This window comes from Hemiscyllium ocellatum, chromosome 5 (assembly GCF_020745735.1).
Source record: "Hemiscyllium ocellatum isolate sHemOce1 chromosome 5, sHemOce1.pat.X.cur, whole genome shotgun sequence".
Classification (NCBI taxonomy): Eukaryota; Metazoa; Chordata; class Chondrichthyes; order Orectolobiformes; family Hemiscylliidae; genus Hemiscyllium; species Hemiscyllium ocellatum.
In genome coordinates this window covers 49,753,138-49,779,627 of record NC_083405.1, presented here as the reverse complement: position 1 = coordinate 49,779,627, position 26,490 = coordinate 49,753,138, and positions in this window count along the sequence as shown.

Below are 26,490 nucleotides of genomic sequence, written 5' to 3'. Positions count from 1 at the left end.
AGAGCATTGAGTATAAGATTTACAAGGTCATGTTGGGGCTACACAAGACTTTGGTTAGGCCACTTTTGGAATATTATGTGTGATTAGATTATATTACTTACAGTGTGGAAACAGGCCCTTTGGCCAACAAGTCCACACCGACCGGCCGAAGCACAACACACCCATACCCCTACATTTACCCCTTACCTAACACTATGGGCAATTTAGCATGGCCAATTCACCTGACCTGCACATCTTTGGAATGTGGGAGGAAACCGGAGCAAACCCACACAGACACGGGAAGAACGTGCAAACTCCACACAGTCAGTTGTCTGAGGCAGGAATTGAACCCGGATCTCTGGCGCTGTGAGGCAGCAGTGCTAACCACTGTGCCACCATGCTGCCCACATTCTGGTGTCCCTCCTATGGAAAGATGTTGTGAAACTTGAAAGGGTTCAGAAAAGATTTACAAGGATGTTGCCAGGATTGGAGGATTTGAACAATAGGGAGAGGTTGAATACACTAGGACTGTTCTCCCTGCAGCAGCAAAGGCTGAGGGGTGACCTCAGAGACGTTTATAAAATTGTGAGGGACATAGATACGGTAAATAGACAAGATATTTTTCCTGATTGGGGGGGAGGGGAGAGGGGTAGGCAAGGACTAAAGGTTGGTTTAGGGTGAGAGGGGAAAAATTAAAAGGTACCTAAGGGGCTTCTTTTTCACAGAGAGATGATGCATGCATGGAATGAGTTGCCAGAGGAAGTGGTAGAGGCTGGTACCATTACAGTATTTAAAAGGCATCTGGATGGATACATGAATAGGAAGCGTTTAGAGGGATGTGGGCCAAGTGCTAAAAAATGGGACTTGATTAATTTAGGATATCTGGTCAGCATGGATGAGTTGGACAAAAGGGTCTGTTTCCATTCTCTATGACTCTATGACTCTATGTCTTCTGGTCCTGGACTGTCCTACAAAGGTAATCCACCTTTCAAATCTACCCTATCAAATCCCCCTTAGACTTTTGCATATTTCAATAAAGTTACCTCTCATTTGTCTACTTTCCAATGAATATTCAACTTCCCAATCTATTCAACTTCCTTCCATAAGGCAGTTCCTATATGCTTAGTATCAGCCTAGTGAATCTTCCCTGGACTATCTTCAATGCCAGTATATCTTTCCTTAGATAATGGGTTGCTCTCAGTATTCCAGCTGTGGCCTGATGACATCCTCCCACCATTCCTTTTGAAATAATGGCCAACATTTCATTTATCTTCCCTATTACTCACTGAACTTAGATGCCAGGTTTCAGTGATTCACAGATGAAGACTCACAATTTTTGTTTGGTTTATAGCTTTCTGCAATCTTTCTCCATTTAAATAATATTCAGCTCTTCTGTTCCACCGACCAAAATCCATGACCTCGTGTTTCCTACATTATATTCCATCTGTCAATTTTTTTGCCCACCTGCTTAACCTGTCTTATTCCTTTGACAGATTCTTTGTGTTATCTTCAGCAGCTGCCTTCCCACCTATTCTTTGTGTCACTCCACCAACCCAGACACAATACAATTATTTCCTCATCTGAAGCATTAATCTATACTGTAAACCATTGTGGTGCCTTTGGAATTAAATTGCTGTTCTTTAAATTTTGATGGGCCAAACTTCTAGATCTCCCTTTCTCACAGCATTGTGGGTCTACTAACACCACAAAGATTGTAGCAGATTAAAAAGACAGTTTACCACCAAGTTCCCCAGGGCAATGAGGATGGACAAAAAATGCTGCCTTATGCAGCAGTGCCATGAATAAATAAAAAGAAAGTGCCACCAATTCTACACTCTCAACAGAAACCAGCAAAATGTGTGTGTCTTCACAGGTTGAGGCACTTGGGAATGAAGTGAAACAATATCTACAGATGGTGTTACATCCTGTGTGGGTGTATCACTGATGTGCCCTTCATCTGCTTCTGAGTCTTGTAGAGATAATATTAAAGTGTTGGTGAAGACCATAACACTTGCGTCATGCTGTACAACATTTCCTTGCCTTCAATCACAGGCTTCTTTGCAGTGTCCACTCTGATCTATACGGTCTTCTCTTTCATGTGTGTTATGGTGATGACAAAAATTGCTCTGCTTTGAGGATATTGGCTGTGGAACAGGCAAGATCAAGGATGCCTCCAGGTGTTTGCTTTACAATAATGCAGCATGGTGGCACAGTGGTTAGCACTGCTGCCCCACAGTGCCAGAAACCTGGGTTCAATTCCTGCCTCAGGCAACTGTCTGTGTGGAGCTTGCACATTCACCCCGTGTCTATGTGGGTTTCCTCCAGATGTTCCGGTTTCCACCCACAATCCAAACAATGTATAGGTTGGGTGAATTGGCCATGCTAAATTGCCTGTAGTGTTAGGTGAAGGGGTAAATGTAAGGAAATATGGACTTGTTGGGCCGAAAGGCCTGTTTCCACACTGTAAGTAATCTAATCTTATATAATAATATGAAATTAATTGGAGACAATCCAGGCTCTGATTTATAGTTATATTAAATCAGGCTTAATCTATCTTCTTTACATGTTCATATCCATGTACACTCTCAGTCTTTCTATTCTACTGTAGTCTGGTGTGGTAGTATATAACACCACCCATACTATACTATTTAAACCCTGTGATGTGCAGCTCTGTGACACCATCACCAGAATGCTGTATGTTTCTGAAACTCTTACACGACATGTTGCTCACCACATTGCACACAATGGCTAGTGTCAAACTCCTATTTACATATCAGAGCTTTTTTTTCTGCTTGAAATTAGCTGGCATGCTGCCCACTTATTCACAAACTCACCTGAAACCTGGGCATCAATGAGGAGGCTGACATTCCCTCCCATCCCCACAAAAACAAACGCTGCCGTGCCATTGACTTTCATTCGGCAGCCACAAAATGGTCAACCACAGTGAGGGTAAAATGATCCCCAGAAAGAGAACTTCCTTGTTTTCCTTTCAGTGTTTTGAAGAAATTTTTGACATCTATCTTACCTATTCTATGATAATGCTGTACAACATGTTATATGATAAGAATTGTGCATTTTTAGTTTTGAGTTTAAAACATGTGAGAGAGTTTTTTTTTAAAAGATTGACCAGGATGTCTCCATAATTCCACAGCAAGTAAATTGATGCCTGTAGTGAACTCTGTAGGAACCTGGGGTGGCATAGTAGCTCAGAAGTTAGCACTGCTGTCTCACAGCACCAGGGACCTGGGTTAGATCCCAACCTCAGGCCTTTGTGAAGTTTGCAGAGATGAATTGGCCAAGCTAAATTGCCCTGTAGCATCCAGGGATCTGCAGGTTACCTGGGTTAGCCATGGCAACTATGGTTAGAAAGATAGGGTGGGGGTCTGAGTGGGATTCTGTTTGGAGGACTGGTGCAGACTCAATGGGCTGAATGGCCTCTTCCTGCACTGATTCTATGATTCTAGCCCATAGCCACACAAACATGTCATTAAAGGGTCAAGATGTTGTTTCCAAATGAAGCTGATTGGTTCTCAGCCAAGGGAGAAGGTTGAAATTGGAAACAAGTTTGTTATAGAGAAGCTGCCTGTCTCCTGAAGTTTAAAAAAATTAAACATTTAAATTGTTAAATCAGAAACATTTTTGAGTGAATTATTCACCCTGACAAACCACTGGGAACTTCTAGAAGAAAGTCAATAGAACACTAAGGGCCTGGATAGGCAAAGAATGATCAACCCAACATCAGCTTTGGGAAGCAGAGACCACTGAAAAGATTTTTCAGCTACATTCTACCTCCACCAATGTTCTAATTTCCCTCTTTGTTTGTCTGCATCTGTGTGTTTAATGAGCAGTTTATAAGGGGATTAGTGTTTTAGTTAATGGTGGTAGATGCCAATGATTTATATTTAATTGCTTTTAACTAGAGACTAATTAATTGCAAAAATAATGGTTCTTGTTTGGTACAGAAATCTGATCTGTGTTTTCTAATCTTGGTGTGAAAGGCAGGTAAGTTGGTATTGTGCAAAGCTTAATAAAATAATGCATGCTATGGCTCTGGGATTGTTGGAGTTTGATTTATGATACATTATCCCAGTGGGTTGTAATAATATCTACCAAACAGGCTGATAGGATGATGTCTCTAGCAACATAGTATATGCATATTGCATTGCACTACAATATTGATCTTCATTTTGGGCTCAAGTACTTAAATTGGATTTAAACCTCTGACATTTTGGCTTATAAGAATATCAGCAAATGATAAATGCCTGTTTAAAGTCAAAAGTGGATGTTCTTAAGAACTATGAATGCATGTGATAAATAACTATGACAACAATTCAGTCCAAATAATACCCCACAGTACAAAATTGTATTTTCTTTCAGCCAGAAGATAAACGCTAATGAGAATTATATTGAGAATTGGCTTAGTCCTGAAGAACTATCCAGTTAACTAAGGACAGCAAAGAGTTTGAATTTTTCTTTACAATTAAAGCTAAGCTGTTGAAACAATTAAAAAGGATACTCTAATGGATATTGTAATGGGCTTTCACAAAAAAACAATTAAAGTTTTGCCAACACAAATTAGCCATTATTTTCCTCGAGCAATGTTTGGACACACTGGATGTCAGAGCACAAAGTCAAAGATCAAACTATTGTCCCCACAAAATCAGCTATTATGGATTCTAATCTATCATGTCAAAATACACCAGTGTCAATTGAATAATTACTCATATACAAAATAAGGTTTTAAGTAATACAACGTTTTCACACTCCCCAATGTTATTTATTTTCAATAAAGATTAACTGTATATGATATCAAGAAATGGCTGATTGCTCTGCTCATGTTGAAAGGTTTAGTTTCTGACAATATCCAGGGCTGTCATCCCAAAGATCTAGATTCTCAAACAAGCAATACCCTATGTGATCTGTTTCAGCACGACTACAACACCTGAAACTGACTGACATTGTGGAAATTTGAAGGAAAATGTCCGACACAAAAAAATCAGTGAATCCAGCACAACCAATTATCATCCCTTCAGCTTATAGCCAACTACCAGAAAAGAAGTTTAAAAGAGTGGTCAACAGACTATCAGGCAATACTTGTTCATTACTGATCTACTTACCATTGTCCAGGACCTGTAACTAATGGTACACCGCAAGAATCAGTGCTGAGGCCACAACTATTTATAATTTATATGAGTGACTTGGATGAGGAAAGTGAATATATCATCATTATGTATGCAGGTGACACAAAAATAGATACAAAAGCAAGTGGTGAGGATGGCTCAAGGAATCTGCAGAGACTGGTTAAGCGAATAGGCAAAAACTTGGCAGATGGATTATCATGCAGGGAAATGTGAGCTTATGCACTTTGGCAGGGAGAATAGAGGAGCTAAAGGTTATTTAAATGAAGAAAAAAGCTGCAGAAAATTGTAGAACAGAAGGATTTGGGAATGAATCTCAGAAAGTTAGTGTCCAAGTTAATAGGTCATAGGGAAGGCAAATGAAATGCTGACACTTATTTCAAAAGGATTGGAGTATAAGAGTGGGGAGTTTTTATTTAAACTACACAAAGTATTATTCAGACCATAGCTGGAATACTGTGAATAGTTTTGAGTTCCTACCAAAGGCCAGATATACTGGCATTGGTGGCAATCCAGAAAGGTTAACTAGACTGACAACAGGTATGGAAGAACTGTCTTATGAGGAGAGTTTGTGTAGGTTGGACTTGTGCTTGTTGTAATTTAGAAAAATGAGAGTTAACTTTATCAAAACATACAAGATTCCTAGGGGACTTGACACAATAGATCAAAAAAGGTTGTTTGTCCTTTTGAGAAAGTGTAAGACAAAAGGGTATAACAACAGAATAAGGGGCCATACATTTCATATAGGTGAAGGAGGAATTTCTTCTCTGAGAGGATGGTAAATCTGTGGAGTTCTTTATCACAAAGGGCTTTTGAGACAGTAAAGTAGAGCTGAGGATTATTAGAACAGCCCCATTTTCATTGAATGGTGGAGCAGACTCAATGGGCTGAATGGCCTGTTTCTGCTCCTTCTCTGGTCCTGTCACACTAATATGCTTGGAATTGAAAATTAAATTAGAAAATGTAATTATTGGAGCTTACTACCTCGTAGGCCTCACATGGGTGCAGATCCCTGAGGCTTGACTTGGAGTTTAGAAGATGCTGAATAATTTTCTGATTTTCTTCTTATTTTTTGGTGGGCTCAGTAGCAACCCTTCCCCTCTGCAGTAATTATTGGCCAGCCCACTAGTCCAGAATCCCCCTGGGTGCTGAAGGCAAATGTTAACAATTTAATAAGGGGTCATCCTGTGAATCCTGAAAGCACTCATTGACATGGAGACCAGCAATACGTACATCCAGTGCTTGTATCAGGACTCTGATCCTGGAGATTTATGGCTCCAATGAACAAATCCTGATGTGTACTCCCAATGCACAAATCTCCGTGTTGAGAATGTGCATTAGAGCCCTTAACTTTTACTCTACATTCCAGGATTCAAGCACTTTTTTTAAAAATGATCAAAATAAAGGACATAGCTGCTGCAGAAAGAGTTTGAAGTTAATCCACATTCCAGATGGAAAATGCAGCACAGTATGTGAATTACAGCACATTCGTTCTGAGAGAGAGAAAAAAATACTCACAATTTGTGCAAATTTCCTGCATATTTAATGATCAGACAAGCTCTAAAAGAATGGTGCAGAAATATCCATTAAATAGATGCAATTTTCCAATCTGTCATGGGAACAGAGTGAAAAGTGTGAAGCTCAGAATATTTGCGCTTGCTGCAGATGGTCTCATAAAATGACTTAGATGTGAGCCCGGAACAGAGTCAAAACAAATTGTTGATATGTGGCTATATATATTCTTAGTGACTGTCAGATAAACACAGTAAACAGCTCATAATGGCTGCTATAATCATGTGCTTAGACATAGCAATAATTTTTTGAAAACTTCTCAGAATGTCAATGCCAGTCAGGCAATCAAAACCCAGGCACCTCCTGATCAGTCTGGAATTCTAACTATTGAGATTTAATCTCCTATAATGATGATTACATTCAAGAAAATAACCGTGCACAATACAATTGCAAGGTACACTGGAGTTCCTCAGGGCCATGTCTTAAGCCCTTGAATTGTCAGCCGTTTCATCAGCAATCTTTCCTTCGTCGTAAAGTCGGAAAGGGGGAAGGTTTGCTGATGACTGCATAATGTTCAGCATCATTCACAACTTCTCAGATTCTGTAGCAGTTGATATCCAAATGCAGCCTGGCCTCGATAATATTCAGGTTTGAGCTGGCATTTGGCAAGTAACATTGGCACCCCACAAAAGCCAGGCAATGACCAACTCCAACAAGAGGCAAACTAATCACCACCCATTGCCATTTAATGTCCTAATCATCACTCAATCCTCCACTATCAACATTCTGAGGATCACCATTGTCTAGAAAATGAACTGAACTAACCAGGTAAATACGATGGCTATATAAGAAGGTCTGTGACTAGGAATACTGCAGTGAATAATTTACCTCCTACTTCCTCAGAGCATGTCCACCATCCACAAGGCACAGGTTAAGAGTGTGATGGAATACTTACCACTTGCCTGGATGAGGGCAGCTCCAACAACACTCAAGAAGCTTGACACCATTCAGGACACAGCAGTCTGCTTGACTAGCATCACATCCACTTTATCTACCACTGACACCAACGAATATCTATAAGATGCATTACAGAAATTCACTACAACTCCTCAGAAAGCACCTGCAAAACCCACAAAACCTTCCATCCAGAAATCATGATGTGGGGGTGCTGGTGTTGAATTGGGTTGTGCAAAGTTAAGAATCACACAACACCAGGTTACAGTCTAGCAGGTTTATTTGGAAGCACTAGCTTTCAGAGCGCTGTTCTTTCATCAGGTGGTTGTGGAGTTTAAGATCGTAGGACACAATATTTATACCAAATGTTTACAATGTGATGCAACTGAAATTATGTTTTGAAAAAGACCTGCGTTGTTTGTTAAGTCTCTCATCTTTTAGAAAGGCCATGTTGGTTTCCATTCTTTCATATGTTAGTTCTTTCAAAACCTTTTTTCAAGTTAAATTCTCAAGTGAACTTTAACAATAGGTACCATTTTGGCCCAGATAACGTATTGAAGGTGTGAGGTGCCCACTGTGAGGCTGTCAGTGCCCCAATTGTTCAGACAGATTATATTTTTAAAAGAGGGATTACAGAATCTTACATGAATTCATGCAGTTTTTGAGCAAAATAAAATGTAATTCCGCAAGTATGAATTCACCCCACAAACGTATAGGTGTGTGTGTGTGTGTGTGTGTGTGTGTGTGTGTGTGTGTGTGTGTGTGTGTGTGTGTGTGTGTGTGTGTGGTGGGAGGGGGGGAGAGTGTGAGTGTCTGTGAGAATGCGTGTATGTATGTGTTTAAGTGTGAGTGCAAAGGGTATAAGTCTGTGAGAGGGTGTGTGTGTGTGGGTGACAGTATGGGGGTATGTAAGTGTGAGCGTTTGAGAGAAAGCTTGTGTATGAGAGAGGGTCTAGGCGAGTGTATGAGTCGGTAGGAGTGTTTGTGTGTTTGTGCACTTGTGTCCATGTGCGCAAGAGTGTGTGTAGTGTAGTGGCATCACCTGTAGTGTGACATGAACCCAAGGTCCTTGTTGAGGCCATCCCCATGGGTACCAAACTTGGCTCTCAGCTTCTGCTTGGCCACTTTGCATTGTTTCCTGTCCCAAAGTCTGCCTTGGAGGATGGTCACCCGAAGATCCAAGGCCAAATATCCCAGACCGCTGAAGTGTTCCCCGACTTGGAGGGAACATTCCTGGCTGGTGATAGTTGTACAGTGTCCATTCATCCATTGTCATAGTGTCTGCTCGGTCTTGCCAATGTACCATGCCTCAGGGCATCCTTGCCCGCAGCGTATGAGATGGACTATGTTAACGAGTCATGTGAGTATCTGCCACATACATGGTGGGTGGTGTCCCCACATGTAATGGTGGTATCTGTGTCGACACTCTGCCGTGTCTGCATCTGCCATGACAGGGTTGTATGGTGTTGTCCTGGTACTGCAGCCACTGCAAGATGTGTCAGAGTATCGAGTGAGGGCTTGCGCTAGTCCGTACCACAGATACAGATAAAATCAAAACTGCTAATTCTAAACTGCAAAGAAAAAGCCTTTGATTTTTATAAAACCAGGCATCAATTTGCTTTTGTGCACTCTACAAATAAAGACATTCTTCTGTTAAAGTAGTGAAACAAAAGATATATGTCTGCAAAATTCGTCAGAGGAATTTCAAAGGAACTTTAAAAATAAGAAACTGCCTACAGTTCCACAACTAAGGATAAACATGGTCGCCACAAAGAAATCCCCGGATGCTAACAGATTTTTGGGCTTTTGGTCTCCATCTTAAATGCATGAACATCAATAAACTGGCATCCATCGGCTGTTTGAATTAACGCATTGCTAATTGAATACTTTAGTGTTCTGATTCTATATTTCTTTGTATGTTTGTAAGTGTGTTTTTATTGCATGCTCTTCTCCATGTCTAAATAAGCCTTACCCCTGTGTTACCACAGTGTTGCTGCAGTCATTGCAAACTCAGAATTCATAGTCAGAGGCAATAGGTGAAGTATGCCCTCATGGTTTTGAAAAAGAGAAAAACTTCCTTTTGGCATATTGTGTGCAATTCTGGTCTCCTTCCTATCAGGAGGATACCAGGAAACTTGACAGGGTTCAGGAAAGATTTACAAAGTTGTTGCCAGGATTGGAGGATTTGAGCTATAGGGAGAGCTGAACAGCCTGCAGCTGTTTTCCCTGGACCATTGGAGGCTGAGGGGTGACCTCGTAGAGGTGTATAATATCATGGGGGGCAAGGATAGGATAAATAGAATAAATCATTTTCCAGGGGTGGGGGAGTCAGAATAGGTTGAGGGTGAGAGGGGAAAGATATAAAAGAGACCTAAGGGGCAACGTTTTCATGCAGAGGGTGGTGCTTGCATGGGATAAGCTGCCAAAAAGTCGTGGAGGGTGGTACAATTGCAACATTTAAAAGGCATCTGGATGGGTATATGAATAGGAGAAAGTGAGGACTGCAGATGCTGGAGATCAGAGCTGAAAACATGTTGCTGGAAAAGTGCAGCAGGTCAGGCAGCATCCAAGGAGCAGGAGAAGGGCTCATGCCCGAAACATCGACTCTCCTGCTCCTTGGATGCTGCCTGACCTGCTGTGCTTTTCCAGCAACACATTTTCAGCTTTGGGTATACGAATAGGAAGGCAAAAGTGAGGACTGGAGATTAGAGTCGAGAGTGTGGTGCTGGAAAAGCACAGCAGGTCAGGCAGCATCTGAGGAGCAGGAAAATTGTGTTTCGGACAGAAGTCCTTTATCAGGAACAGGAAAGGTTTAGAGGGATATGGGCCGAGTGCTGGCAAATGGGACTAGATTAAGTTGGGATATCTGGTTGGCATGGACGAGTTGGACCGAAGGATCTGTTTCCATGCTGTACATCTCTATGACTCTATGTTTTGTCTGTGGACAGATGGTGAGAACAGGGAGAGAGCTTTGTTTTAAAATTCTCAAGCTGTCTATAGCAGATGGATTGTAGCTTTAAATACACAAGATGAGAAATATAAGAAGTAATATATTAGTTCCAGTAATATATTAGCTGCATCAGTCTGCACAGCCACCTATGGATTCACCCTGAGAGTGGAAAAGAGTCATCCTATATATTTACATTGTCGATCAGTATGAGCTTAAATTAGGATAAAACCATATGAAAGTAAATAGAAATAAAATTGAACAATCTAGCATGATGAGTGATATTTAGGTAAATAAAGGAACATTCTGGAAGGGCTGGATTTTACCTAATCAGCTCAATATCAGTTTCGGGGAGTTTCATGGAAGAATTTACTCCTTGAGGTCTGGCATGTTTGCTGATGCAATTCTCCACAGCTCAGCTCATTAGCTAAGCACCATGGGTCCCTGCTTGCATGATTGTACACTCAGCAATGGTAAGCATGCTTGCCACTCTCAAGATGTCCCACAATTCCTGGCACCGGTGACATATTTAAAACCCAACTGTGCATCACTTCAAGCTGTGACAGCCAGGAGCTGCCCTTCATTTGCACACAATGGGAGTGGAAGGAGAAAGAGAGGCCTTTGAGAGCACATGGTGGCTTAAATGACACTGCATTGTTAATCCAAGCTCACATTCATAAATATCTTGCTACCTTATGACATCATCCAGCTAATTGACTTTCATTGTGTAAGCAATGACAAGACCATCTGTCCTTAACCTCATGCCATTCAGTGATATCCTCAAGGCCTCACTGGCAAAGTGCAGGAATCACTGGTCCAAGACCATTCAAAGTGAAGGAGGAGCATCTGGGAAGGGGTCAAGCACCTCGAGACTTGCTGTAGGGAGAAAATGAAAGCCAGGAGAAAATAGTGAAAGGAGCGCGCTGCCACTCCAACATCCTTCCCATCCCCTTCCTGTAAATACCACCTACGTCAAGTGTAACAGAGCCTACAGTAGCTGCATCAGTCTGTACAGCCACCTATGGATTCACCCTGAGAGTGGAATCAAGTCATCCTCATCTGTGAGGGCCTGTTCATGATGATAGCGATGCATTGAGAGAACGCTGTCCAATGTTATACTTTCCCTAACACTCAAAGTAGCATAACGTTTTCTCATTGTTCAATATAACAGCATGGCATATTGGAAAGACTTCAAACAATTCAAAATGTTCATTTTTGTTGAACAACAATAAAAGAGGTGAAGAAAAGCTGCATTTGCTTTAGGGAACTGACAAGGATCACTTGCTTTCAAGCAACTGCAAATTTACATCAATGAATTATCAATGCACTCAGCTTACCTTGATTTGGAGCTGGTGTCAATTAAGTCCTGCCTAGCTTGTAGTGTTGGATGCTGCAGCACTCTATCATGCTGAAGATGATGTTGCTTCTGCTCAATATCCTCAACCTTCTCCTTGAAAGATAGTTGCAGCTCACAAAGTTCTTTCGTGTCCATTACATTCCTTCTTGGCTTGCTCCAGTTGTGCAGAGCGCAACATGCAAGGATTATGTGGCATATTCTCCCTGGAGTTTGCAGCAAGACCTCCCCCCTCACCCCCATCCCACCTCAGACTGATCCAAGCATCTGACTCTTATCTTCAGGAGCCCTACTGGCTGCATCATGATGTCCTTGGTGGAAGAATGGGCAATATTGTATGTATGATCACCCGTAGCCAGGGAGTTATGTAACTGAGTTATCAGCTATGGCAGAGGAGAGCCGTTATTTCCCTGTAGTCATCCTTGTAAGGCATCCAGCTGTTAAAACAAAGAAAGATTATGGGAAATCTTAAGGATACAGGGATCATGACAGGTCCCCAGTGACCTGATGCTGATTTCCAACATCTAATACTGATGATGAAAGTTGACTGTACATTGATGTTGATGAAGCCTGCCATGTTTTGGTTTGGCTCTCTCAATGCAATGGGTGTATAGTCTAGAGTGCCCTGCACCTGGAGGAAGCCAACAATATTGGCAAGACTTAATGGGAGAAACTAATGAAGTAATGAGTTCTAGCACAAATTGCATCCATAACAGATGTGATACACTTTGTGGGTTGAGAGTTGTGAGATCCCACATAGGTCCTCAACAGATCCATGAAAGTAGACATCTACATAAACATTTAATGCAGCGTGGCAGCCACTGGCATTAGATAGCCACCTACTCCTTCAGGTTGCAGGTCCTGCTCCAGCAGTCATCAGAATTCTGTGATGGTGTCCTGGGGCATTGTTCTGTACCAACATCTCACTCACCTGGAATAAGTGACATCTGAGCCTACTGTACCTCCTCCATTTCCTGTGGGGACCTTCAAATGTGATTTCCTCATGTGGGAGACTGTTCAACAGCTGCTGGAAGTTGCTGATGGTCTTGGCATGTTAGTTCCTCTGCAATTTCTCTATGTCGATGTAGCAACACAGCCACAGTGATGATAACCCTTGCTGTGGCTGGATTCATTGGTCACAATTTGAATGAACATGTAGGGAATGTCAGAAACAGAAGGGAGTCTTAGTAATGTGCATCAATATCACAAATAATGGTTCTGCATAGAAAACAACAAATATTGGAGATCACAGGGGGTTCTCACAGCATCCATGAAGAACAAGTATACTAACATTTCAAGTCTAGATGACTCTTCATTCGAGCATTTGTTATTTTCAGTACAGATCCCAGCATCTGCAGTAATTTACTCCTATAATGGTTCTGCATAGTCCTGGTTACAGTGGGATGTGGAAGGCTCCAACAAAGTGAAACATTGAAGATGCCGAAATTGACCTTTGATGTGGTGGGGGTTTCTTCTGATATATGCCACACAAAGCAGGTCCCAGAGTATGCTCGGAGGTTGTAGCGCTGTGTGATTACTGATGCCTTGTTCCCAGACTATCACATCACCCCAGAAAAAGGCAGCATTGTGTTTTGAAACATGTTGACAAATATCTATAGTTAAGATGAAAGGAATCAGCTCCAAGGCTTTGTGTAGCCTGTGGTATCCTGAATTATTTTTGTGAATTTTATTGCACAGGTGAGACTTTTAATGGTCACCTGTAATTACCTTCGCTTCACAGAGATAACTAAGATCAATCTTTAACAACTGATATCATGGACAAGAGTGCATGTGGCCAGAAACCATATCAACACATACCCAACATTGCAGGGTATTATAATTATAGATGAATTCAACCTCTACTGTGTAAGTGTCTTTGAAAGGCCTCATATTGCTCACAACTAGAGACAGTGAGCTCAGATATAATACATACTCTGCCAACTCTGAGGGTGGTTATAGCTATTTTTAATTGTGCATTGACATGAGTATCGAAGGCCATGCAAATCACCTCAACAGAGTGAGTCTTAGACTCAGGCTGATACTCAAGGATATACCTCCACCCCACACCCACCCCTACCACAACTCACCCCTCCCAAATATCCACATTCTTTCCTTGTTGGCACTCAGTGCCTACCCCTTCATTTCTGAGTTTCCACATGTTCACATTCAACTCTTTTATTCAAGTCCTCTTCTCCCAGCATTACCGCCGAGCCTTTGCCCTATAGCTTAGCCATGTCCACCAGAATGTGACACTGTCCCACCCTTTGAAACCAGAATAGGTATGGCTGTCGATAACCCCACTTTCTCCAACAACAACCTGTGTCCTTTAATCCACTATCGTCTTTTACTCCAATATGTCAAATTACACCACTTCACAATTACTGCTCTCTCTGCTGCCCTGATCCCTAACAATTGACTTCCCCGGCCCCTGTACCACAGCAGTGGTCTTTGATAATCCCCTTGACTGTCACAGAGCTGATCCCCAGGACTGACTGGGCCACGCTCCTGATCAAGTTGGACAAACAGCCCTGACTGATGAGTGACTAGATCCCTATCTGATCTCTGTAGGTCCCTGACTTATTGCAAATTACCAGACCGATCTCACTGGACCTACAGGACTGATGATTGCCTACTCCCCAGATTGCAATAATATAGAGCTGCTGCTATTGTGACTGCCCCAAGTAGCTGACTCTCTGTGTTCAAGCACCTGAATTGATATCAGACTCTGCCCTTGACTTCCTGTACCAGAACTCTATGACTGAAGGCTTAGGTTAATTGCAGAAAAGGCCTTCCCCCCACCGAGTCTGCAGTGTCATGATTACTACAAAAAGTATGTTTGTCCTGATTTCCTGCATTTGTCCCATATCCTTGAATATTGTGATATTTGAAGGGCCCATGCAAATATTTTTTAAGGGTTGTAAGGTTTCTAGCCTCCACTACCTTCCCTGGCAGTACATTCCAGATTCCCAGCACCCACTGAGTGAAAAAGTATTTTCCTAAATCCACTCTGATTCTCCTGCCCCTTGCCCTAAAACTATGTCCTCTCATGATTGATCCCTCAACCAAGGGAACAGCTGTTCGCTATTCACACTGTCAATACTCCTCTTAATCTTATATACCTCAATCATGTCTCCCCTCAGTCTTGTCTGCTCTAAAGAAGACAATCCAAGCCTATCTAATTTCTCCTTATAGCTCAAGTTCTTCATCCCAGACACACCTCAGTGACTCTTTTCTGTATCTCCTCTGGAGCTATCATATCCTTCCTGTAGTGAAGAGACCAGAACTGCACAGAGTATTCCAGCTGTGGCCTGACCAATGCTCTGTACAACTCCAACATCACCTCACAACTGATGAGAGCAAGTGTCCCATATGCCTTCATAACTATTCTCTTCACGTGATGTGTGGACTTCAAGAATCTGTGAATAATTAGCCCAAGATCCCTTTGTTCCTCTAAGCTGTGCTGCCAGTGTCCTGCCATTCAATAATACTCCCTCGACTTGTTTCTTCTTCCAAAATACATCACCTCCCACTTATCAGGGTTAAATACAATCTACCATTGGTCTGCCCATCTGACCAACCCATCCTGTAACCTCTAACCATCTTCTTCACTATTAACCATTCTAAATCTTGGTGTCTTCTGTAAATTTCCCCCACATTTTCATCTTTACATGTGAATGTATACAACAAATAATAAGGGTTGCAGTACTGATCCTTGTGGTATACCACTGGACACTGGCCTCCAGTCACTCAAACAGTCTTCTGCCACTACCCTTCATATCTTATTATTAAGCCAGTTTCTGATTCACTTCACCAAATTTTCCTCAATTCCATGTGCTTTAACCTTCTCAATTAGTCTCCCATTTGGGATCTTGACAGAAGCTTTGCTAAAATCCATATAAACTACATCAACTGAACTCCCCATATCCATATACTTGATCATATTTTCAAAGCATTCTAAAAAAAATTGTAGGCATGACCTCCCTCTGACAAAGCCATGCTGACTATCCTTAATTAACCCCATGCTTTTCCAAATGAATACTAATTCACTCCTTCAGAATTTTCTCCAATAGTTTCTCTACCACCGACGTGAGGCTCACCAGTCTATAATTTCCTGGTTCATCTCTACCACCCCTCAAAATGTAGAACCACACTTACCATCCTCCAGTCATTTAGCACCTCCGCAGTGGCCAGAGAGGAATTAAAAACTGTGTCAGAACCCCTGCAATTTCCTGTCTTGACTCCCACACCAGCCTGGGATGCAATTCATCCAGGCCAGGAGATTTATCTGTTCTTAAGCCTGACTGAGCCTCCAATACCCTTTCCAATGTCATACCGTGCAAGTTCCTCACAGTCCCTTTCCCTGAATTCCATATCTACATTCCCCTTTTCCAGAGTGAAGACCAAAGAGAAGTATTAATTCAACACACTTCCAATATCCTGCAACTTCACACAGAGTTTGCCACTTTGGTGCCTAATGGGCCCTACTGTTTCCCTGGTTAACTTCTTTTCTTTAATATGATTTTAAAATATCCTAGGATTCTCCCTAGTTTAATTCACAACTCCTTTTTTATGCCCCCGTTTTGTTCTTCTAATTACTTTCCAAAATTCCCTCCTGTACTTCCTGTATTCCTTTAGGATCACAGCTGAATTGCTTCCTTTGGACTTGCTAAAAGCCCTAATCTTCTTCCTTATCCAGTTCTGAATTGCCCTAGACATCCAGGGTTCTCTGAGCTTACTGCTCCTGCATTTCCATTTAAAGGGTACATGTTGGACTTGTACTCATCCCAGCTCCTTTTTGAATGCCCCCCTCCACCCCGCCCCCCCCACCCCACACACACACACACACACACACCCTCACACAATGCTGCACTGAGACAGACCTGCAAGAAGGTATTCCCAGTCAACTTTGGCCAGATCCTGCTTTATTTTAATAAAGTCTGCCTTCCCCCTATCCAAAGCTGTCTTTTGCAGGCCATCCTTTTTTCCTTGACCAGAACAAATATGGATCATGCCATATTGTGGTCACAATTGCTAAAATGCTCCCCCAGTGCCACAGCAAACACTTGGCCACCTAATTTCCCCAAAATAAGATTCAACACTATGCGGTCCCTTGTTGGGTGTTCTATGTATTGATACAAAAAACTACCCTGGGTACATTTCAAGAAATCTGTCCCCCTCTAAACCCTTATCTGATGACTACTTCCCCTTAGACTTTGAGACACTGGCTATTTGGTTGAAACATGTGCATTGTGTTTGCCATAAATGTTGCTGGCACATGATGCTATACTCTTAAGGATAACTGTATTTAAATGGAATTCACATCCACATTTTTATGTGACAGCTTTATTTCATTAACCACACTCCATGAAACTCACATCCCAATGATTACAAGTTTACACAAATGTTTACACAATTAATTCAAAACCAATCAGATAAAATAATCAGATAACTGACTTCTGCTATCCATTAATTTCAATTTGGAAATCTCTCCATTCTCCATGATTTGTTTTAAAACTGTAAAATTGATCATCAGTCCTTTTCTCATTTACACATTTTATTGAGTGTAAGTTATTCCAAAGCCACTTATTATCGATGTTACACACAATGGGTATTGTCATTAAATCCCTTTCTCGAATTTCTTCCACTATTTCATTAGGAAAATGCTTTATCCACGACCTGACCAAGAGTAAAACTCTGTTGCTAACTTAATGTTTTACCTCTAAACTTTTCAGCTTCCCAAGCTAAAGGACAACATTTAAGATTCTTTTCCACAAGAAAAACAAGAAACCCTCCTGCACTCAAGAACTCGTTACAGAGATTTGCATAAGAAGCATCAATAAAAATAAGTTTTTGCTTCTTTTACTTCCCGACCAGAAACATCGTTTCCTCAATGTTTTGTTTGCCAGAATAATTTCCTTCACTTTTTAATGTTTCATAATTTTGCTCAACACTAATACTTCAAAATTAACATCTGGCCTTGTTTGGAGGTCCAGCCAATTCAGCTGTCTAATTAAACATCACATTTCTTCCATTTCAATTTTGAGAGTTGAGCATCTTTTTGTTGATGTACAATCTTGACTAATAGCAATGGGGCTACATTTTCTAAATAATATTGTTAATGACATTTTCATCCGTTCGGCTGTTTTCTAATCCAAAATACTTAAAACTCTCAGAAGTCTGCTTTCAGCCTATTAATGATAATGCTTTCAAGCTTACTGCTCCCACTCCACAAAAATCATTCACATGCATCTTAAAGATAAGCGAAAGTTACCTTTGTGATGCCAGTGAAGCATGGCACAATCTGCTCTTAACTGAAGACAACAACATTTTAATAAGATCAATATTACTGAAAAGTACAAAACTCTAGAGGCATCTTATCACCATATGCACATTTATTTATCTTCCAGGGTATCACCACTGCATTTGGTATTTCCTTTGGAGGACAAAAGAAGAAAAACCTCCCTCTTAAGCTTATCTCCCTGCAGAAATGCAGCGTTAATAACAATCAATCTACACTTCCAAGGATTTCCTGCTAACAATGCTAAACAAAATTTCAAAATTGCTTTACTTATCATCATTTAGTCTACTCTCGTATCTTGATACCACAGTTTTTCTTCAATGCCTTATGTCACTAGCACTGCTTTAGCCTTATAAACTCCATAGGGGATGCCTTTTCAGGGAATACCCACCGATGTTATAGCGTGGATTGTCACCTATCTGGCACCTCTGTGCACATTCAGGATTATGTCAAGTTTTGTAGTTCTTGTTGCTTGGCATCTTTTATTAATTTGTCTTATCGTTCATCCATAGCCACTAAAACTTTCAAATCACATGGGTTTCTGCTCCTGTTGGTATTCGTCGTTTGTATTAGATTTTTTGTCTTTTTAAACTTCATCCTCAATCATGTATTCTCTCTCTTTTTGGACTGCTACAGTTTGCACCCCCCACCCCATTAATAGGAATTTTTCCCAACAGTTTGTGATATATTTCTAGAGTGTTTGATTCTGGCCCAACTGATCAAGCTTACAGTGTTATAAAACCAAAAAAGTGCAGATGCTGAAAATCTGGCACTAAACCTGAAACATTGACTCTCCTTTCTCTCCACAGATGCTGACAATCCAGCTGAGTTTCACCAGCAATTTCTGATTTTGTTTGAGCTGATGCTCTTTTTTTTGTCTTTCTATTTTTGTACTTCATGTTCCCAGTACAGGTCATTAATTTCTTGCCCCTTATTCTGTATATTCAAAGTTTTTATTTGCTACATTGGCCTTCTCTATGCTATGTATAATAATTGCATTTCTCCATTGATTAGCTGCTACTAGTAAATATGTGACCTCGGTTATGTTATCGACCAGGCCAGACCCCCTCAAAATATTTTAAGAAAGTAGCCTGGACTCTGACTTTTTTTATTTTAAAGGCAGATGTGAGGTGGATACTCAAGGGGAACCTTGATGCAACCGGTCAAACCTTGGCTTTAAACAAAACAGAATTTATTTAAATACTGCAGTTGAAATACAAATGAAATGAAATTGAGAATAATTTAACTACTGGAAAACATAACCAACCCAAAACACCAACTTTATAAAGACACTGTTCTAATTCAGTAACATCCCATGGCAAAAAAGTAAATTGAAACACAGATTCTTACAGGCGGGAGGTAACAACATCCAAAGAGATTTCAGAAAGAAAGTCAATCAGGAAACATTAGCTGAAGTTTTCAGCCTTTCTTGGATTTCAGCATCCTATGACTACTACAGCTAAACCAAGCTTGAAAAAAAACCCAAGTGGGAGAACTGGCCACTCCCCTGCCATTGTTAAACTAGGCTCTTTCAAGACCTCTCCACACCTCTGCCTTTACAAACACCTTTTAAAAAAATCTAAGAATAAAGTAACCTTGGTAAAGTGGCCGTATTGTTACAATCAAGAGTGTGGTGCTGGAAAAGCACAGCAGGTCAGGCAGCATCCGAGGAGCAGAAGAATTGATGTTTCGAGCCTAAGCCCTTCATCAAGAATTCCCAAAACGTCCATTCTCCTGCTCCACAGATGCTGCCTGACCTGCCGTACTTTTCCAGTACCATGCCCTTGACTCTGATTTCCAGCATCTGCAGTCCTCACTTTCTCCTAGCATTGTCACAGTACCCACTTTGGTAGCTGAACTTTGACAATAATAGTCTCATATTGACCATCAGAACTGATTTATCCATCATTAGATAAATTGTCAATTGTGCAGCTTGATCCTCACAATGGTATGGGTACATTGTATTTTCCTCTTTACTATTTTGTATAACTCCTTCAAAATCTGCAAGTTTGTAATGCACACAAACAATCTTGACTGTACACCTTAACAGATTCCTGATGAAGGGCTTATGCTCGAAACATCGAACTCTCTATTCCTGAGATGCTGCCTGGCCTGCTGTGCTTTGACCAGCAACACATTTTCAGCTGTACACCTTAACAGCCTGATTCCCATGGTGTACATTTATTGTATGCCACCATTACCAATAAACTTCCCAAGGTTTTTCCATTCATTAAGCCCCTTTTATTTTAATAAACCATATCTCCCAGATTGAAATTAATTTCTGATGGCCTTACCCTGTACATTAGGGCTTTCTGAGAGTTTGCCTTTGATGAAAACCTTTATACCTGCTCTGAAAATGTAGAACTCATGTAACACCTTCCCAAGTTTGGTGCTGAACACTTTTGCTGATACAAAACGTAGAAACATAGAATATGAAAGCAAGGGTAGACCCTTTGAGCCTGCATTGCTATTCAATATGATTATGATTGATCTTCCAACTCAGTACACTGTTCTCGTTTTTTCCCCTATATCCTTTGCTTCCCCTAGCCACAGAAAACCCCTCTTGAAGCAGTTTTGACTTCAGCTGCTTTCAGTGGTAAAGAATTCCACAGGCTCACCCAACATCTGCATGAAGAGATTTACCCTCATCACAGTCTTTCTAAATATATCAAAAGCTGACCATGCCTTATAAGCAGTCAAAAAATCATATATGTTGATAATTTTTATCCATGAATATTAACAATCTGTCCAAATGCTCATCCCTGTTCAAATCATTAGGCTGTAATTCTGCAAATGGAAACATTTTGCTTCTTATTCTGCTTCTGTACAGTAACCAAAGTGCTGAGGCCATACCTCGCTCCCTCTTAGGTAAAGGAGAGACGCAGAAGGTCTGCATTGTAACTTAATTATTCCACTGGTCATAAGGTTCATTTTCAAAAAAAAAGGGCTGGGTAGTCATATCCCAAAGCTTTACATTTGGACTCAATCATCCTCTGCTACCAATACTCCAAAAGATAATTGTTTTTAAACAGATTTCACGTTCACATTTTATATGATAAATTTATTTCAATTAGCCACACTCCCTAAAACTCACCCCTACTGCCATTCCCCAGCATTTATACAACCAATAAATATCCAGTTAACTTATCATTCATAGATCCATCACCTGTTTCCTCATTCCGTTCAGTCTCAGGCATTGCTCCAGGCAATATTAGATGATAATACATGGTGAAAGTGTGAGATTGACATAGCAAGGGCCCATAGAGCGACATGCCCACTCCCTTGACTGACCATTGCCGGCAATCATAACAAGTTTCCTGGATTATGGCTGCACTGAAAGCAAGACTGCACTGCATAAAAGCATTGTAAGGCCCCAAGTTCTGAATGAGATGGAAATGTGCACAAACGTAAGGTGCAAGCAGCGAGCATCCATGTAGATGCAAAGCGAGTGGGCACTAATAGAATAGGCAAGGAACTCTGAGATTCTTCCTGGTTCAGTCCATGAAATGGGTACGTATCCCTACACATAAAGTGCCCTAGCATCAACATGACAATGTAAGATGCTCGTCCACTCCAAAATACAGCGTGGAGAACTAAATTGGGTTGGAGTTATGTCGCAACGATGTGGTGATGCTGGCATACATCTGACGGTAACCTCCATGGATTTACCTTTATTTCACCTGTACTGTGTGAGGAGTTCACCAAATACCTGTGTGCATTTGTTGTTTTGTGTGAAGTGAGCTAACAGAAAGACAGATTTGAGTCATGTTTGATTTTGAAGTTTCTGATGCTATAATCAAGAGTTGGAACACTTAGAGGCATTTATGAAACTCTGCTTCATTACAGAGTCTGAAAATTGTAGAAGATTTCTATAACAGCTTGCTCCTAACGTGGCATTTCAGGCATTTTATTATTGCATAGAATATCAAAATATAGTTAAACACTTCTGGGATTATCTGTTAAATTAAATTCCAATATGTGTTTTCGTGACTTCTCTCTGGGAGATAATTTTGCTGAACATGTTTTACAAAAGTGCAGATCTAAAATTGTCATAAGTGTTCTAGCACCAATTATTTCACATATGCTCCTTTGAAGTGTGCCGTGCCTGCTGAATGTGTGATATTGCTGAATGTATGCACATTATTCACTCTAAAATAGCTTATGTAGATTTTTTATTAGAATTTATGCAATCCATATTGACTAGGTCATGCTTGCTCCCCTTTGACCCTCTCACTCCATCCATTAACTGTCTTTTCCAAGTATATCGCAGTTTCATGGTTCCCTTGTTCTTCCTGTTTGCCACCTTTACCTGAATCTGTCACCATTTCACCTCTCGCCGCCTCATTCATCATCTCTCTCGCAGCAAGAAGCTGGGAAAGGGTAGGCGAGAGGGTGAGAGTGAGGGAACAGTGTGTGGGAGGCGAGAAGGAGCAAGTGGGTGGCAAGTAGAAGTATCAAGTAAATAACAAGAACAAAAGATGCAGCAAGAGGATATTTGGGTCAGTTGGAGTCAAGGCAACTAATTTGTTTTTAATGAAAAAAATTACAGGTTAGATACATAACCCACTCCTATTCCTTACTAACAAATTATTTTCTTTTCACACTGCCTTTTAGGAACCCTTTGGGATGCAAAATGAAAGGTAGCTGACATATGACGGAATGGTTTGGTAATGGGAATGAGCAAATGGAGTTCTTAAAGGATTCCTATGAGTAAAAACCACAACTAGGAAAGACTTGTATCTGGAGCTTGTAAAGCAGAATCAACCAGATGAAATAAAAGGAGTAAAATGGGGAAGCATCTGTTCAAGAATTAACCGTAACATGATATGCTTTGCGATCATAATAGAGAAGGATAAAAGTATGACAAATTGATTGACAGAATGAATAAAAGTTCATTTTTAAAATCTGGAGAATAAAAAGGACAAAAAAGGTTAGTAAGCACCAATGTCGAATATTAATGGAAAATTTTAAAGAGGGTTCAACAGAGCGCAGCAAAAATATATTCCATAAAAAGTAATAACTAAGCACAAGTGAGGCAATATGAATAAAGCCATAAAGGAGTAATGGAAGGTTAGGAGAAAAACACACATTAAATATATCTCAGAGGAGTGCATGAGCAGAAAGAATACAAAGACATTATGAGAAAAATAAAAAGTAAACTGTTACAAAAGCAAATAGGAACAATGAGATTAACTATCCAAGGAATTTAAGAGATAATAGTAAAATATTTTACAGGCTCATCAATAAAAAGCCAAGTCTATGATGGGAATAGGATTGTTAAGGGATAGCCAAGATAATAACAGGTAATGAAAGAGATGATCAAAATATTAAATAATTACTTTATACTTAGAGAGATAGAAGAGATTGGCATGGCAATGAATGGTAACATGAGAAATAAGATACATTCAATCAAAATAAAAAAAAAGGATTTTTTAAATAAACTGAATAAACTTAGTGAAACTTAAAATAAGCATAAACTTTAATAAGTGTAAAGAGAGACAGTAGCATAATGATAATGCCATTGAACTAGAATCCACGAACCCCAAGCTAATGTTCTGGGGAAATGGTTTTGAGGCCCACTGTGGAAGATGGTGGAATTCGCATTTATTAAATATCTGGAATTGAGAACTGACCTAATAGCCAGCCTTTAATCATTGTCGCTTGCTGTAAAACTCCAACAGGTTCACTAATGTCCTTCACTGAAGAAAATTTGTCATACTTTTCGAGTCTGACCTATATATGACCCCAGAACTACATCAATACAGTTCTCATAACTACCTCTAGGCAATTAGGGATGGGTAATAAATGCTGGCTTAGCCAGTGATGCCCACATATCTGAAACAGATGAAAAAATACTGAAGGAAGATAAACACCCTGGTTAGGATAGATTGAAGCCGCATGTTTAAAAATAATCTAGGCACGGGATGGAAGATGCATTACTGCTCACATCCAACCATTTCTTGAGAAATATCTAGTGCGAGAGGGCTGGTGGACAGCTAATGTAATTCTTACATTTAAGAAGGGGGATTGAATCTGTTGAGACAAGCTTAACATCACTGGTAGGAAAAAAAATATAAGCTTTACCAAAGGACAGAATAAAGGAACATTTCAAAAAGAGAGATGTAATGATGAATAATCAGCATGGATTTCAAAAAGGAACACCTTGCATGTTCAAGCTGACTGAATTGTCTGAAGAGGTAACTGATGGAATAGTGAGACTGGTTAGTTCAGTTGGTTCGGCTGATGTCACATGGTTCAGAAGAATGACAACTGCGTGGCATTTGACCTCCTTTCCAGCTGAGGTAGACTTGGAGTCACTACGCATATCACAGATAAGAAACATTGGGGTTTGGGATCATCAGGGTGGGGACAGGGTCCAGGAATTTGGAAGAAAGAACAGGAGAGGATGATACTCTACCACCTCCGTCCACAGTTTCATCTGTCTGTAGCAGTTGGGTTAGTTCCAGTAGTAGAGGGATGAGGCCTTTATGTACTTATTAATAAGTCACTTACAATTTTCAATTCGTATGGATGAGGAGGATGATAGGATTCAGGTATGCCACTCCTCTACCTAATTAAATGACCATCCCTCCTCCAAGCTCACCAAGAATGGGAGCAGAAGATTCCATCCTTTGTGTGTGCACATAAATCCGTATAGGATCACAGGATCCCTACAGTGCAGAAAGGGGCCATTTGGTCCGTTATTGCTACACTGACCCTCTGAGGAGCATCACATCCAGACCCACCGCTGCTTAAAATCAAGTTACTCCCAGATGGTAACTACTCACACGTCATGAACATTTTTTTTGAGGTGGTCCTGTTTTCAGTTTTATTTCTGAAAGCAGGCTTGCTTCCAACTCCCAAATCTGAAGAATACTTTTGAATGTTGTAAAAAGAACGCAACAATTTAATTCCAAAACACTGTCATATTGTGCTGCTTCACGGATGATTTTGTAACTGTGAATGGAGAAAAGACATTTGAACAGACAATCATTTTTCTTTGGAAAACCAGGACAATTTTGAGTGTAAGTTATGTTCAGATTGTTTGTACTCCCAAAGTGAAATTTCTAACCCCAGAGATTTATTACAACACAATGAATAAATGAAAAATTACTTAAAAAAATGATGGTTGAGGAGTTTTCACAAGCTTTGTAATTTGTAAAAGGAGGTTAATAGTAAACAGGTTGGGTAATGAATGGTTATGTCCAACGTCTTTGGGAAGTTTAAACTGTTTCTTATATTACTGAAGCTGCACTGTTCTTTAAGAAGCCCCTAAATATCTGTAACAAGAACAGAATTGCAGAATTTCTTCAATATGGGATGAACTATGTAGGGATTTGATCAGGAAATGGGTTGAACATAATGTACTTTCCTTAAGATAATCCGGAATTGGAGCTTCCAACAGCAAAACAAATAAACTAAGGAAAATGATAGAAATCTCAAAATGTTTTACATAGGCCACAGAGAATTTACTACAAATCTGTATCCAGAGCCAAAATTTTAAAATGCTCAAAGGAGAATAATAATTTTGATTGCTGTAAAGTATTGAGAGGCATTAAAATATTACTGTTCATAATCCGAACATAAATCGACAGATGAGAAACCGTCATTTAATGGGACAGAGCAGGGGAGGGGATGGTGAAAATGATCAAGTTAGCAAGTGCTTATGAGTTAGATAGCTAATGGGACTCACCCCTGATGTGGCAAAAATAGCAAACATGTTATTTATGACATATCTGCATCTCTTAAGTTTTATATCATATGGCGGATAGGAAACTTTTATTCATGGTACATCTGCATACTTACTCTCATTAACAGACAACTGACATTGAAGAGGAATGGAAAAAATCTGCCACATATCCCAGTATCTACTCCTATTGATTAGCAACAGCTTCATGAGAAGTAAGAGCAGTGTTTTGTGCCAGAGACAATGAATTTTGCATATGCTAATCTAATTCCCATTTGTTTTTGACTGTTTATGAAGACTCCTTTTGCTTTCTAATCGTTTAGTAAACTAAGAACCAGATTGTTGTAGAGTTTTAAAGGTTCTGCAGACCATTAGAAATGGCTGAACATCCCAGCTCCAATTTCCAGCAGATCCCAGTTTCACCAGCAGTGACACACACACAATTGGGAAACCAGAAATCATTATGAGCATTTTTACTCTTTGCTAAGTTCCAACAGACCCTGTTTCCATTTCTAGCACTGGTTTCCTCCAGTTGTGTGAGGGTTAAAAATTTATGTAGAACTTACAAATGCCAATGAAGGCAGACAGTAGATGTAGAACAGTTGAAATTTTGAGTTATTT